Here is a 17,379-nt window from a genome sequence, read left to right on the forward strand (position 1 = left end):
TTCTTTGGTGCGTTAAGTCAGCCTCGTCTGACTCTGCCATTTGGTCTCAGCTCCTGTGAAATGTAAGCACCTGACAGTTGGCCTTTTTGATTGCAGTGGAAGTGCCTGACATTAAGCTTTTGATTGCTAAGGCATCCACTTCTAAGGCTGCTTTCTCAAATAAACACATTGCCAGCCACCAGACTAAAAAGTTAAGCAGACCCACCTTTGAAGTTTCCTTTGTTTTAGAGATCTCTGGCCAACTTAGCTGGAAAGTTGACTGGAAAAACCATTGTTTTTCCTTTTCCAGTCTTTAGTTACCAATCTTATTTTTTAAATTTACCAATAAAGAGCAGAACCCTAGGCACTCAACCTGATAAAAGCAGAAACCCAGATGCACATGCACTCTCTCCCTGAGACCTCTTGTATGGTCCCAGACCAGCCATGGGCCCTCCAGGATCTGTGAGAAATAAACCTTGTTTTGTTTTGTTTGTTGGTTGGCTTTAGGATTTTATTTATTCATGAGAGACACACAGAGAGAGGCAGAGACATAGGCAGAGGGAGAAGCAGGCTCCATGTAGGGGGCCTGATGCAGGACTAGATCCCAGGACCCCGGATCATGACCTGAGCTGAAGGCAGACGCTCAGTCCCTAAACATTGTTTTTCTTTCCAAAGTTCCCTGATAGTCGGTGCTGAGGTGTATCTTATAATCAGAACGAGAATCACAAAAGCCATTTCAGCCACAACGTTGGCTCTGAAAGGGGAAATGTCTGTGGGGTCTCACCTTGGGCCTAGGTGAATGACCCCAGGCAGTCATAGCCAATAGCGTCACTATCAATGGGCTGAGGTTGGCACAAAACACCCAGTCTCTGAAATGGTCCCAGAGAAGCCTGCTCCCTCTTCCATTTGCCAAATATCAGCGACTGCTTACTCATGTCCTACACTTGGCAGGCTCAGCCTCATTAAAGTGAAAATCTAGTGTGGTAAGAATTAAGAAGCTCCCCTCAATACTAAGTACTGGGGGTATGGAAATAATTGATATACCAAAGAGGAAGAGAGTCCTGGAAGCCTGTGTAAGCACTGAGCCACAGCCTGCCTACAATTTTTCACTCCCAGAAGGCAAACAGATACACACCCACACTTATGGCTCCCAAATATAGCCAGTGTGTCTGATTTGTCTACTAAGGTTCTCTGCCCCCAAGCAATTTCCTTACTGAAAGTAAAGGTTGGTCCTAAATCCCAGCTTGGTAAACCATAATCCAGATTTCCTTCACTGAGTTTATTCCACTGTCTTTGCTCCAGAATTCTTGGTATTCCCCACAATGACTCTACTCTGAGTCTTAAGATTCTGGAAACCCACCCGCACAGCATTATGATCATTGCTATCAGAATCAAGTTTTCCCTTTGAAGAATATCCTGCCTTAGAGTCACCTGGAGTTAGCCACATCCCCATGAATTTGCTGGTTTGATTGCACATCTTTTCCTCAGGCTGAGCTAATGCCCCTGGGGTTTCTCCACAGCACTGCCCCTTTCTGCTCCTAGGTCCCTGATCCGGCTTGTCTGAATGTCCCAGCATGCCATGCAGCTGGGACTGTGAATTATGACATATGATTGAAAGAATGTTAGAACTTGAAGGAATCTTACAGATCATCTTGTCCGGTGCCTCTCAAACTTTTCTCTGAACCATGAATCTCAGGAAAAAACACAAACAATAGCAGTGAATACCTTCTCTTTACAGACAAAAAACAAGAAGCTAAGTGCCAAAGGTCTTACAGCCAGTTATGATTAAGAACTAATTACATGAAAATAGTCTATAGCATTTATTTATTATGAAGAGTCATATTCTTTTGGATCTTTTTTCTGCTAGCTTGGGTTCATCACTCACCTATAAGAATTTTGAGGACTAGTATGTGCACAGTTCAAATTAACTAAATCAAGCTAAATCAGGGATCCTGACAAGTATTGAAAACAATAATACTTAAGGTGGAATTAATTCTTTTAAAAAAAAATTCCTAACTTTATTGAGCTACAATTGACATACCACACTGTGTAAGTTTAAAGTGTACTAAGAAAAAATAAAATAAAGTGTACTAAGGACTTGATACATGTATAGAGTAAGAGATGTTTACCACAATAGTAATAACATATCTTTTAGTTCATGTAATTGCCATTTTGTTGTTGCTGCTGTTGTCATTATGATAAGAGAGAATTCTTTACTTCTGACGTTCACAAAAAAATAATAGTTTGACAATTCTACTTGACTAGAAACAGTAATCCTGATAGCCTGATGGGGAGGGTCACCATTTTTCAAATGGATTCAGATGAATAAAGTTAATATGCAGGGTATAAAGAAGATAATAAAATGTGTATGGAAATTAAGGTATTTTGGCAATTTAATTCTAAACCAGACTTATGAGGTATATTTTTCTTAACCAGTCATTTCAAAAAACAAAAATCACATTGTATTACGTACATTTTCCTCAGTTTCTTATCTAAAGAGCACAAGACTCTATTTTAATAAAATCTGAGCAACACAAAAATGATAAGAAATGGTTGAGAGAAAACAAGATTGAGGACAATAGATAGAGATGAAACTGGAAGTTTGAATCCTTTGAAAAAAGACAAGAGGCGATCTTGGTTAAATGAAAGAATCTTCAAGAAAGATACTAGGGCACTGTATTAAGCCTGCCAGGGCTGCCATAACAGAGTATCATAGTCTGAATGGCTTAAACAACAGAATTTTATTTTTTCACAGTTCTGGGGATTAGAAGTCCTAGGTCAAGGTAATGGCAAGATTGGTTTCTGCTGAGGCCTCTCTTCCTGGCTTGTGGATAGATGCCTTGTCTCTGTGTCCTTACGTGGCCTTTCCTTTGTGCTTTCACACATACAGAGACGGAAATCTCTGGAGTCTCTTCCCTTTCTTTTTCTTTTCTTTTTTTTTTTCTTCCCTTTCTTAAAAGGACACCAGTCCTATCAAATTAGCAGCCCACCCTTCCGACCTCATTTAACTTTTACTACCTCTTTAGAGGCTCTACCTCCAGTACAGCCACATTAGAGGTTAGGGCTTCATCTGAATTTTGGAAGGACACAATTCAGTCCGTAACAGGCACTTATTCAAGTTTTTCTCAATATTATGCACTAATTCACTGCTTTTTTGAAAGTTATCTTGTGTGTTCACAGAAGAGAAACAAAGAACTAGTGTCTGTCAGGGTAGCAGCTTTGCCACTGCAATACAATGTTTATTGTGTGAGTAATGGGTTTATCAGTCTCCAGAGAGCATGCAATACCTGCATTCACCTCCCATTTGATGTAAATGGAACACAGAGGATTTGGCCAGTCTTCATCTTGTGACAACTCACTCTGCACTGATCAAATCGATTATTAACAGCTCCCTGCCTTCCTCATGATTTTGTTCAGGCCTTTGCTGTCACCGGGTAGCTTAGTTTTTTCTTTTCTGGAAATACTGCAAGTTTTCTACATATTGTTACCTTGGCAGTCATATATATTAAAATTGGTTCAACATGCTGATATCTGATACAGTAAAAATGGAAAATATTACAAAGGCCATAGATAAATGTGCAACTAAATATCTCCCTTGAACACCGAAGTTGTATGTTGGCAAATTGAACACCAATAAAAAATAAATTTATTATAAAAAAAAAAACACTGTAGTTAATGGTGGTAATAATGTTGGTTGATTTTATTAAGCCCTGTATGTAAAATGCTTTCCTTTATTTTTTTCACTTATTTTAGTTGTAAAAGCAATACATGATATTGTTTTTATCTTTATTTTTTAAACCAACCCAGGAGTATAGAGTAAAAAATTAAAATCTTATCTCCCTAGGGTACCTGTGTGGCTCAGCCAGTTGGCCATCTGACTCTTGATTTTGGCTCTGGTCATGATCTCAGGGTTGCGAGATTGAGCCTGAGACTGAGGTGGGTGTGGGGCCTGCTTGGGATTCTTTCTCTCCTCCTTTTGCCCCTTCTCCCCTACCCACCTCCAGTTCATTCTCTCTCTCTCTAAAATAATTTAAAAAAAATAAAATCTACTTACCTTATTCTTACCTATCTCACTCCCCACACTAGAAATAATCACGTAATCACAGATGTGTTTTTTTCTAGATCTCTTACTAAATACACACACACAGAGGCATGCACACACTCTCCTTCTCTTTCTGTGTGTGTTACTTTTTTTTTTTTTTCAATTTTTATTTATTTATGATAGTCACAGAGAGAGAGAGAGAGAGGCAGAGACACAGGCAGAGGGAGAAGCAGGCTCCATGCACCGGGAGCCCGATGTGGGATTCGATCCCGGGTCTCCAGGATCGCGCCCTGGGCCAAAGGCAGGCGCCAAACCGCTGCGCCACCCAGGGATCCCTGTGTGTGTTACTTTTAAAATAAAAATTGGATGATACTTTGTGTATTTGTGCATTTGACTCCTCAAATATATCATGAACAAAAGAGAGAGATGAAATGAAAATTGCAGAATGTTGATAATTGTTGAATCTAGATAATGGATACACAGAATTATATTATTCTCTTTATTTCCTGGCTAATACAAACATTCTTCAATGTGAGTACCAAAAAAAAAAAAAAAAAAAAAAAGCAAAAACAAAAACAGACAAAAAAGCCTCATAGAAAAAAATCAAATATACCAGAGACAGGGGTAAAGAGTGGAAGAACTGGACGAAGTTATTCAAAAGGTATAAATTTCCATATATAAGATAAATTAGTAATGAGGATGTCATGTACAATATGTTCACTACAGTTAACACTGCCATGTGGTATATTTGAAGGCTGAGAGAGTAAACCTGAAGACTTCACAAGGGGAAAAAATTTTTTTTCTTTTTTTTTTTTTGTATCTATATGATGATGGATATTTACTAAACTTCTTGTGGTAATCATTTCACAGTAAGTCAATCATTATACTGTACATCTTAAACTCATACAGTGCTGTATGTCAATCATGTTTCAGTAAAACTTGAAAAAATGTTCCACTGTATAGCATCATTTACAGAAGGAGACTTCTAATGGAATAATTGGATTTTCCATGTGTTATGTCAAATTATGCCTAATATCTCCTTTCTGCCACCAACCCCCTATCTAAACCAGGGAATACTTTATCACTAGGGTCAGTTCTAATCTTTGGAAGGCACTGAAGGAATTCTAAACCGAAAATATTGGACTTGATACCATCACATCTATTCTTCCATACTTCTGACATTTTACCTGAATTATCATGACCAGCATTCTTCCATCTTGTTCCACATTCCTTAATTCTAATCTTGGTCACCTTTCCAGGTTAGCAATCTTTTTAGGATCGGAGATCTGATTTCTTCTCAGTTGTCAATTCCAGTGGTTGATCTCTCTACCTTTTTTTTTTTTTTTCAGGTAGGTTCTATGCTCAACGTGGGGCTCAAACTCACAGCTTCAAGATCAAGATTTGCATGTTCTAACAACTGAGCCAGCCAGGCACCCCTTTACCTATCTATTTGCATCTCCGATTTTCATTGCCTCCAGAATTCACCTTTATTTATTCCACAAGCCTCTTAAGCACTCCCTATCTTACTTTTGGACTACCTTGAGATCAATATTGTTGATTTTCCAGATCTCTCAAAAATTTTATTCTGTCTGTTGACCTGGACTCCCTCCCCACCTTCCAGGACATTCTGTAGCTGCTATTGCAAGGCCCATTCCACCTTGTAGGTCTAGGTCAGAGTCTCCATAATCTCCCATCTACCTGTGATCTGGACTATAATAAAACTCTTCAAATGCAAAAAAGACCATTTTCTTCATACCTCAGAAAATGTCACATGTTTCTAGAAATGTATAAAGGAAGTGTCATTCTGAATTGAGAGAAGCCAGTAAGGATCAAATTATAATAGTTTAGGTGAAACTGGGAAAGACTCACTCTGTAAAGAGAGATGATGATGGTGTGAGTGATCTCATGAGGCTGGTTAAAGATGAGTATTTCAGAATAAATGAAATTGCACAGAGATTAAGGGATTATATTGTCATAAATAATAAATTCTACAAAGCAGAAATTGCTGACCAAAATAATACTGAAAAATAGAAGCTATCAATGAAAAGGAAACTTTTCAAAAAATCAATTGCCTGGAAATGTTAAATGACACCTCTAAATAACTCTTAGGTAAAGAAGAAATTAAAATTGAAATTAGGGCAGCCCCGGTGGCGCAGCGGTTTAGCGCCGCCTGCAGCCCAGGGCGTGATCCTGGAGTCCCGGGATGGAGTCCCACATCCAGCTCCCTGCATGGAGCCTGCTTCTCCCTCTGCCTGTGTCTCTGCCTCTCTCTCTCTCTCTGCATCTCTATGAATAAATAAATAAAATATAAAAAAAATAAAATAAAATTGAAATTATATAATAAAATTGAAAAAACTTTGAAATTACCAACTATTTAGAGTATAGCAACTATGTCACAATATAGTTAAAAATCCTATTCAGGGAAAATTCAATGCTGCTTAATATTTATATTAATAAGGAAAAAACATTGATAGATTATGCATTTACCTCTAGAAACAAAAAAGAGAGAGGGCGGCACCTGGCTGGCTCAGTCAATAGAGCATGTGACTCTTCATCTCAAGGTCAAGAGTTCAAGCCCCACATTGGGCATAGAGATTACTTTAAAAAATACACAAACAAAAAAAAGAAAGTAAAACAAAAGAATGTTTTAAGAACCACACTAAAATCAGAAACCATGAAGGAAAATATTTACAGGTCTAACTACAAAACTTATTTTTAAACTTCCAGAGCAAAATAGACCATAAATAATAATAAAATATAAATGACAAACTGGGAAAAATACACGCAGAAAATACATAGCAGAAATGTAATTAATGCATCTAGCATTAGTACATCTTTCAAATTGATAAAAAAAAATCATCAAACATTTCAGTAAAACAATGAATGGAGATTTAACAAAATTTGCAGAAACAGAAGCTAAGATGGTATTACACAGACTTTATTCTAATTAATAAAATCATGAATGAAAAAGGAGAGATCACAACCAATACCAAGGAAATATACAAATTATTTTAAAAACATTATGAGCAGCTATACGCCAATGAATTAGGCAATCTAGAAGAAATGAACACATTTCTAGAAAACCACAAACTACCAAAACTGGAACAGGAAGAAATAGAAAGCCTGAACAGGCCAATAACCAGGGAGGAAATTGAAGTAGTCATCAAAAACCTCCCACGACACATAAGATAATAAATTCACTGAAAATCAGAGAAACACAAATCAAAAGAAAAATATTTTGAATCAATGAAGCTAAGAAAAATTTGAAGAGAGATTTAGCCCAGCGCTGGCATGGGAATGGGAAACTGGCACTCTTGTCAACTACTGATAGAAGTGTAAACTGGTACAAATTTTATTTTGGAAGATTGATTTTGACAATATGTTTTGAAATTTAAAATTTGCATATTAATTCGGTGGCCTGAGCAAATGTGTTTATCTCACACCTGCCAAACTCGCATTGAAGTGATAGAAAAATACATAAAAAGAAGTTCTTGGGGTCCCTGGCTGGCTCAGTCAGTGGAGCATGTGACTCTTGCTCTACAGGTTGTGAACTCGAGCCTCACCTTGAGTATAGAGATTACTTAAAATCTTTTTTAAAAAGAAAGTTCTTTGCCCTATGAGAAAACTGTAAACTAAGAAACCTGAAACCCAATATAGAGGCCTAAATCCAGCTGAGCATCACTTTCACCAGTGGTTTCTAGGAAGAACTCCCAAGTTCAGAGTGAGCTGCCGCATGTCCCCTAGAGGCAAAATTGCCCTCGATAGAGAACCACTAATACAGATGTAGGGATGAACATGGCCCTATCTATACTGTCTTAACAATGATATTTGTGGTATGGGATTACAGAGTTTGACCTCTGATATGTTATTTGAATATATGATATATATTCACATACATGTGTACATTTCATAGCAGTCATTATTACTATTACTAAAAAAATTCTGAGGAGATAAAAGGTTGAGGCACACCATTTTGTACTCATTGAATAAAGACTGGGATTAAATAAAATCTGAATTATCTGAATATGTTATTCTGAGTTTAAGGGTAAAAATCCAAAATCTCCAGGTGAGAGAAACTGGAGCTGGTCAAACTGAATTGCATTTTATTTATTTATTTATTTGTTTGTTTTAAGATTTATTTAAGAGAGAGAGAGGGCATGAGTGGGAGGGGCAGAGAGAGAGAGAGAGAGAGAGAATCTGAAGCTGACTTCAAGCGCTTAGAGCCCAACAGAAGGCTGGATCTCACACCAAGATCCAACCAGAGCTAAAACCAAGAGTTGGATACTCAACTAACTGCATGCACCACCCAAGCACTCCAAACTGAAATGCACTTTAGGAGAGAATCAGAAATAACTCCTGAGAAAATATACCTGTGGTATTTTGTGAGCGACTTGTTTTCTGAATAATTTCAGTGTGAGATCACCTGTTTTACCTTTACCTTGAAGAGTTTGCAGCACAGCTGAGCTAGGCAACGCTTTCAGGGGAGCCAACCAGAGGATCCACCACTGAGTGTATGTGTTACCTTCTCTTAGACTTATTGTTATTTCTCTAGTCTCTTCCTTTGTAGATATAAAGTCTTAAACATTTCCAGTGACCTATAGGTTAGACTAGGAATTAGAGAATCAACACAACATAATGTTTACTGGGTGCCAAGTAAATTCTCAGAATTCTGGATAAGAAAAATCACCCATGAAAGTAGGCTTCTTGCCAAAAACAACCCTGTAGAAAAAGAAATCCTGTGCTAAAATTTTAATAAATCTCTTGTATTACTTTATCAAGGTTTTGTAGGTAAAAGGATACATGCCTCAGAATAAGAAATTTAGCTATAAATTTAACTTCTCCTTTCTATTTTTTAAATCAATACAGTTCACATACAATAAAATGCACCCTTTTAAACAGTACACTGCAGTGGTCTTCAGTATATTCACTACCTTGTGCAATTAGCCCCAATATGTAATTCCAGAATATTTGTCATCACCCCCAAAAGACACCCATATCTGGTAACAATGACTCACCATCCCCCAGAGTCTCCTGGCAACCACTAATCCACTTTCCGTTCTATGCATTTGCCTATTCTGGATATTTCATAAAAATAGGATTATATAGTATGTGACCTTCTATGCATGGCTTCTTTCATCTAGTGTGATGTTTTGCAGACATCCATGTTGTAGCATGAATCAGAACTTCACTTCTTTCAATGCCTGAAGAATATCGTATTGTAGGGACATATTACGTTTTGTTTAGTATTTATTAGTTGACGGATATCTGAGTTTCTGCTTTTTGGCTATTAGGAACAATGCTGGTATGAACATTTGTGTACACTTGTGTAGATGTATGTTGTCCCTTCTCTTGTTTATATACTTAGCAGTGTTAATGCTGGACCAAATGGTGAATCTGTATTTAACTTTTTAAGGAATTTCCAGACCATTTTCCTTAGCACATGCACCATTTTACATTCCCACCAGCAATGCATGAGGGTTTAATTCTCTACATCCTTATCAACACTTGTTATTTCCATTTTATTGACAAAGAAATTTAACTTTAAACTTATTGGACACGAATTTAAGATGAAATCTCAAAATGTGAGCATGCAAATGTTCTTCAGATATATACATTGCTTATAACAAACCCGAACTGATTAGAAGAGGTAAGACAAGACTGATCTTCAAACTGACCTTGGGATTACAGGTCTGAGTTTGAACCCTACAAATTTTGTGACTTGAAGTTGTTAATCTCCTGAGGCTCTATTTTGCTATTTCCAGAATAGAAGCCAGGATTTGGGGTCCTGAATCTTATACAGTTTTGAGGGCCCGAGTTTAAGGAAAAGAATAAAAAATTATGAACACAAAATTGGATATGAATAAGAAAAGACACCATAACAAAGTACAGATTTAAGCAGTTGACAAACATCACAACATCACAAAACCCAGGAAAATAATATATTTTATTAACTACCTGACACTCCTCTAATATATTTTCTCTCTGCATTTAATCTTCATTTTCTCTGAATACCTCTTTGTGTGATGTAAATGTTGTAGTACCATTTTCAGTGGTGAGAATAGGAAAACAATTTAGTCTTCCAGCTTGGTTAGATGATTTTTTATTTTACTACTGTTAGTTGGGATATTAAAACATAAGAATTCCTACATATATACTTGCTGTTGGAAGCTCTATTACAGATTTGTGTCCCACAGACAGAGGAATTCTGATAAATATTGGTGCTTTTGTACACATTTAAATCATGATGCAACTTCTCATCGTATATGCTAGACACAGAAGTGGCTGTGAGATACAAAAATATATGATATAAACTCAAATTAAATTAAATGTATCCCTAATTTTAGATCCCCACAATCACATCCTAAAATTACCCACAGCCCTTTAACACTACCCCCAAAGGAAGAGGGAAGTGGAAGAGGGGAAATGAAGTTTAATTCTTGATCTTAACCAACTGCCATTAAAAGATCTTTTGGGGGCATGTGTGGCTCAGTTGGTTAAGCATTGGGCTCTTGATTTCTGCTCAGATTATGATCTCAGGGTTGTGAGATAGAGCCCCACATTGGCAGCACACTCAGCGTGGAGTCTACTTGCGACTCTCTCCCTCTGTTCCTGCCCCCACTTGTACACTCTCTCTCAAATACATAAATCTTTAAAATAAAAATAAAAATAAAAGGTTTCCTGTAAATTTTAACCAAAACATACAGCCATGCAAAGACACTGTTGCAACCCCTTTCAGGATCTTGGGAGGGGTCATACAAATGAGGATCCTGAATCATATTTCTTTAGCTTCCTGATAAACCTACCTCTGCATATTTCATAGAACAGCTGTGAGAGTGAATGAAATAACATGTTAACTATTCACTTTTGTTTTACACAGAACTTTACACAGTTCCAATCTGTCCAGGATAGTCCATTTTCTACTGTCTAAGATCAGTGCATCTCAGTGGGTACATCTTTTCTTTTGGAAAAAAAAAAAAAAAACAAGAGAAATCATCCTTTCTCCAGTCCTGCACACTACACAAAGCTATACTAGAAATAGAATGCCCTTTATGAACATGATTACCTCTATTTTTTTCCTCTAAGGCAGCTTAGTGTATGATATGAGCCAAAAAGTCATATGGAAATAATTTCTCTAAAGGTCAAGTTAATGTAATATATTAAAGGGTGATGACAACACCTAGAATTTCTAGAATTCTGTATAAATATATCAATATATCAAAGTATTATTGTTTTGTTTTGTTTTTTTAAAGATTGCCCATATGGATTTTTTTTTCAAGTGTTTTCTAGTAAGAGAATTCTGCATTTCTAAAGAAGATTTTGATTGAGATTTTCCAATAAAACAAGAAAAATTGTTCAAAATAACTGATCTTGATTCTGTGTCTATTGGCATGGGCCCGAGGTGGGGTGGGGTGGGAGTAGGGGAGTGGCCCTCCCTGCTATAATCAGAGAGTGGAAGGAATAGAATTTTTCAAATTCAGAAGGCTGGTTTACTCAGTCTTGATGTAGGGGTTGCTCTGTACAGTACTGTGTGCACAGCTGCCCTCTACTGGATGGAACGACAATTTGCCCAAGTTCATTGAAACTGGAATTCAGTTATTCAAGTGTTCATTTAGCAGTTAACAAATATGACTTCCCTAAGTATTGTGTTGGTTTTCAGGGATACAGACATGGGGAAAAAGCAGTGCTTTCCCTCAAATGGCTCACAGAAAATTGAGGGAGACTCATAAGAAAATAAGTGACTGCAATCAGTGTTAAGTGCTATAATATTGGTAGGCATAAGTACTATTATTAGACTACAAAGAAAATACTATTTATTTATTTTTAAAGATCTTATTTATTTATTCATGAGATACAGAGAGAGAGAGAGAGAGAGAGAGAGAGAGAGAGAGAAGCAGAGGGAGAAGCAGGCTCCATGCAGGGTGCACCAATGTGGGACTCGATCCTGGGACTCCAGGATCATGCTCTAGGCTGAAGGCGGTGCTAAACCGCTGAGCCACCCAGGCTGCCCGAGGAAACACTATTTATAGTCCGTTTTGGTTTATTAACTGGTATGACTCCTGTTTGAGACCTCATCTGACAAAATTATACAGACATTCTCTAATTTTTACCTTGGAGCAGAGTTAGGGGTAGAGTTGACATAAAAACGGATGCACAATTAAATTTTAATTTCAGATAAAGATTACATAGAAAATACTTATATTATTGTTTCCTTTCCAGGGAAACATCTCTCAAAACCAAACGATTTAGAATTAAGTCTAAAAATATTTAAGAAAATTTTGGCATTTTAATATGTCTGAGTAATCTTAGGAATCTAGTTGAAATTGTATAGCTAAATAATCTATTTACACTATAATTTTAAGCCTATCTTAAGCTTACAATATTGGAACACTTTAAAGATATCAAGAAACACCATATTTATGTGTAACTTTTTAGCATCATAAAAATTATTTAATACTTGGGGAAATTTGTCAGTTGGACAACTCATATGTATCAAAGAATCATTGATTAAATTTAAATATATTAAATTTCCAAATGCAATTCAAAAAAATGAATTCAATTATCTAAGTTTATAAATGGGACCAAATATTTAGCAAATGCCCCCCCCCCTTTTTTTTTCAGAGAGGGAGAAGCGAAGGGAAAGAGAGAGAGAGGGAGAGAATCTTAGCAGGCTCCACACCCAGCAGGGAGCCTAAGGCAGGAGTCAGTCTCAGGAACCTGAGATCATGACCTGAGCCAAAATCAAGTCAGTCACTTAACTGACTGAGCCACCCAGGTGCCCTGCAAAAGGTTTTTAGAGTATTACTACAAATGTATACTTTAATACATTTATAAATCAAATAGTAAGATTTATAAGGTGGATTTAAAAGCTTTAGGAAGAACCAAGCTTTAAATCTATAACTTTAATAAATAGCACATTAATTTTACAAAAGCAAGGAATCCTGGAGTAACCTTTTCTGGGTGTAAAAGCAATCCTGAAGAATACAAATGCATACATTGAAGCCAGTCATTCATTGGATAAATATTTATGAAGCATTTACTATGTGTGAAACACAAGCACACAGTAGTTAACAAAAGAAACCGGAATGGGCTTAAAAGCATAGTGTTTGAGAGGATATGGGAATTACAGATTTTAGTCCAAATAAGCAGACATCAATCAATGGATAGAAGGAAGGGAAAATTCTATAAATGAAATAGCTGAGTATTCCTACTTGAGCCTAAGGAAAGATCCTGCAGTATAAAAGGAGGAAAAAGTAACATTTTATTTTCAAAGGAAGTGCATATATTTGAAAAAAACTAAGGGATGCCTGGCTGGCTCCGTTGGTAGTGTGTGTGACCTTTGATCTTGGGGTTGAGAGCTTGAGCCCCATGTTGGATGTAGAGACTACTTTAAAATAAAATAATTTTTTTAAAAAAAGGAAGAAAGAAAAACTAATAGAAGAAACATAATTTTAGAAAACATCTTTGTACTTGGAAAACTCAGAAAATATAGATAAGCCGAGGGATGAATGATGAGATTATAAATCAGTAGACTGTGATTAAAAAGGAGGTAGAAACAGAAACTGAATTAGGTGCCAAGTACAATGAATGGCAGAGTTAGAAAAGTCATTGTTTTGTGATCATCACGGTGAAAATTGATTCAGACAAAAAAAAATCAGTGGATACCAAAATTATTAGGGACAAGTTTGATGATAAACAGGAACTATATACAGTCTCAAGGTATATACAGTCTCAAATGTCATATTCACTATAAAGGAAAAAAGTAATGTTACAGTGGAGAAATCTGATGGACACCACTTTAAATGAGGGATCAAAGTTAAAATCACCAGTAATAGGACAAACAGACATAATGTTCTTCCTGATGTGATTGAGAAGGATCATGGGATGCCTGCATGGCTCAGCGGTTTAGCACCTGCCTTCGACTCCAGGATTGAGTCCCACATCAGACTCCCTGCATGGAGCCTGCATCTTCCTCTGGCTGTGTCTCTGCCACTCTCTCTCTCTCTCTCTCTCTCTCTGTCTCTCATGAATAAATAAATAAAATCTAGAAAAAAAAGAGAGAGAGAGAGAGAGAGAGAGAGAGAGAGAAGGATCAGCATCATGTATGTGGTATTCTTGCCAAAACTAAATAACCTGATTCTAATTACAACAAACCCAAATTGAGAGATACTACAAAACAATTGGCCTATACTCCTCAAAACTGTCAAAGTCACAAAATACAAAGCAAAGCTGAGAAAGCATTCTAGGTTGAAGGAAACTAAAGAGACCTAATAACTAAATGTAATGTGTGCTTACTGATTGGCTCCTGTATTAGAAAAAAAATTTAAGCATTACTGAAATAAATGATGAACTTTGAATATGGACTATATTTTAAAATAGTATTGTAACAATGCTAAATTCTCTGAATTTATTTTTTTAATTCCCTGAATTTAATCATCGTACAATGGGTTATGTACAAAAAAGTCCTCACTTTGGGGAGGTAGAAGATGAAAGGTAAAGAAAAATGATATATGTAATTACTCTCATGCATTTCAGCAGTAGTAAAAATAACACATATATATTGAGTAAGAGGATAATAATGTATTCATAGAAAGATATCCTGATAAAGCAAATCTATAAAAATATTAATAATTTGCTAATCCAAGAGGCACATGGGTGTCTCAGTTAGTTAAGCATCTGCCTTTGGCTCAGCTCATGATCCAAGGATCTTGGGGTCAAGTCCAGCCTCAGGCTCCCCGCTTGGAGCCTGCTTCTCCCTCTCCCTCTGCCTGCCACTCACCCTGCTTGTGCTTTCTCTCTCTGTCAAAAGAATAAATAAATAAATAATCATTTTTAAAAACTGATGAATCCAGATGAAAATACATATAAGTTCATTGTACTTTTCATGAGATTTTCTGAGTTTTGGAAATGTTTTTTCAAAATAGGAAATTCCAAATAAAATAAAAACAGAACAAATTAGAGAAGATCTCACAGATAGAAGAAAAAAAAGAAAAGAAAAATGATAAACAGGAAGCTAACAAAAATGAAAAAGAACAAAAACATATCAGGAACATATTCCTGATAAACAGGAAGCTAACAAAAATGAAAAAACAAAAACATATGTTTCAGGAAACATATCTGGTTTCCTGAAGAAGCAAGAACAAACGTTATGTTATATATGCTATAATTAATGCAGTTATAAAAAAAACTGTTAATTGCAGGTAAGCTGGTTTGCAGGCAAAAGGGTCCATCAATTACCAGGCAAAATTAAGTTTTCTTTACTAATATTTAGGTATGTCTGGGTGGCTCAGCAGTTGAGCATCTGCCTTTGGCTCAGGTCATGATCCCGGGGTCTGGGATCGAGTCCCACATCAGGCCTATGGGGGAGCCTGCTTCTCCCTCTGCCTATGTCTCTGCCTCTCTCTGTGTCTCTCATGAATAAATAAGTAAGTAAAAACTAAAAAAAAAAAAAAAAGGAAGAAGGGTAGCTATAATAGGACCAATTAAAGTAGAAGTCAAAGGAAGGAAAAAAAAAACATTAAATCTGATAAAGAGGGTCAGGGGATGGGTGAGATAGGTGATGAGGATTTTTTTTTAAGGTTTTATTTATTTATTTATGAGAGACACAGAGAGAGAGAGAGAGAGGGAGAGAGGCAGAGGGAGAAGCAGACTCCATGCAGGGATCCCAATATGGGACTCGATCCTGGGATTCCAGGATCATGCCCTGGGCCAAAGGCAGATGCTCAACCGCTGAGCCACCCATGCGTCCCACGTGATGAGGATTAAGGAGTGCACTTGTGATGAGCACCAGGTGCTGTATGGAGTGTTGAACCAATATATTGTATACCTGAAACTAATATAACACTGTAAGCTAACTGGAATTAAAATAAAAGCTTTTAGGAAAGGGGCACCGGGGTGGCTCATTCAGTTATGCATCTGCCCTTGGATCAGGTCATGATCCCAGGGTCATGGGATCAAGCCCTGATCTGGGCTCAGCAGGGTGTCTGCTCCTCCCTCTGCCCCTTCCACCCAGCTCCTCCCCCCTGTTCTGTCTTTCTCTTGCACGCTCCCTCTCAAATAGATAAAATTTAAAACAAAAAAGTTATAAAAAGATTTGTCCTACATTGATAAAAGATACACAAAAATATAATCCTCATAAAGCTTTTTAAAAATATTTTATTTATTTATTCATGATATACACAGAGAGAGAGAGAGAGAGGCAGAGACACCAATGCCAGAGACACAGGCAGAGGGAGAGGCAGGCTCCATGCAGGGAGCCCTATATGGGACTCGATCCGGGGTCTCCAGGATCATGCTCTGGGCTGAAGAGGACACTAAACCGCAGAGCCACCCAGGCTGCCCCCTTCATAAGGCTTTATGATACAGCTCTACATATATGAGGAGAAAGCAGTCATAAATTTGAGGAGAAATTGATAAAAACACATTTCTCTGAGTGCATGTTTCTCTGATTTCTTGGAAAGATCAAAAGGCAAAACATTAAGTAGAAAAAAATAAAAATTTGAACAGTCTGAATAATGTGAGTAGTAAGATAGATATAATGTGTGTATGCTAAACTTTATACACTGTAGAAAACAGCACTGGGAATTTTATAAATATCAACACATTTTAGGCTACATATTAAAACTCCAGTAAGTTCCCCAAAGCAAAATTGCACAGATAACATTTTCTGATTATATTGTAATTAAACTGGAAAATAAGAACTGAAAAAAAGCAACACCTAAATCACTTGGAAATTAAAAAGGCTTTTCCAAAGTAACTCTTGACATAAAGAGGAAATTAAAAATGTAAATATAAATTCTTTAGAAAATAACAATAATGGAAATGCTAAATATAAAATCTCATAGGATGATGCCAATATATGGCCTCAAAGGCAGACTCACAGTCTTAAAAATGTTTTCTTAATATGAAAAAGATGAAAATAAAATAACCAAACCACGAAGTTAATAAAAAATGAAGGATATTTAAGAAAATAATACTGAGGAGCAAGATGGTGGAGGAGTAGGCTCCCTGTATCACCTGTCCCCACCAATTTACCTAGATAACTTTCAAATCATCCTGAAAACCTATGAATTTGACCTGAGATTTAAAGAGAGAACAGCGGGAACACTACAGAGAGAAGAGTTTGCGCTTCTAACAAGCACAACTCATTTTTAGCCACTCTGCACTGAGCAAAATGACTAGAAAGAAGAACTCACCACAAAGGAAAGAATCAGAAACGGTACTCTCTGCCACAGAGTTACAGAATTTGGATTACAATTCGATGTCAGACAGCCAATTCAGAAGCACAATTATAAAGCTACTGTTGGCTCTGGAAAAAAACATAAAGGATTCAAGAGACTTCATGACTGTGGAATTTAGAT

At 36.8% G+C, this 17,379-nt stretch overlaps 1 long non-coding RNA gene across 1 annotated transcript; it reads left to right on the plus strand.

Annotated features, from left to right (window-relative positions):
• The first annotated feature begins 1,608 nt into the window (after positions 1–1,608).
• On the plus strand, positions 1,609–5,780 carry LOC112664497 (uncharacterized). Its single transcript, XR_003139773.3, has 3 exons — positions 1,609–1,745; positions 5,110–5,280; positions 5,371–5,780. It is a non-coding gene; the product is annotated as an uncharacterized LOC112664497 (long non-coding RNA).
• The last annotated feature ends 11,599 nt before the right edge of the window (positions 5,781–17,379 follow it).

Source organism: Canis lupus, chromosome 16, assembly GCF_003254725.2.
Source record: "Canis lupus dingo isolate Sandy chromosome 16, ASM325472v2, whole genome shotgun sequence".
Classification (NCBI taxonomy): domain Eukaryota; kingdom Metazoa; phylum Chordata; class Mammalia; order Carnivora; family Canidae; genus Canis; species Canis lupus.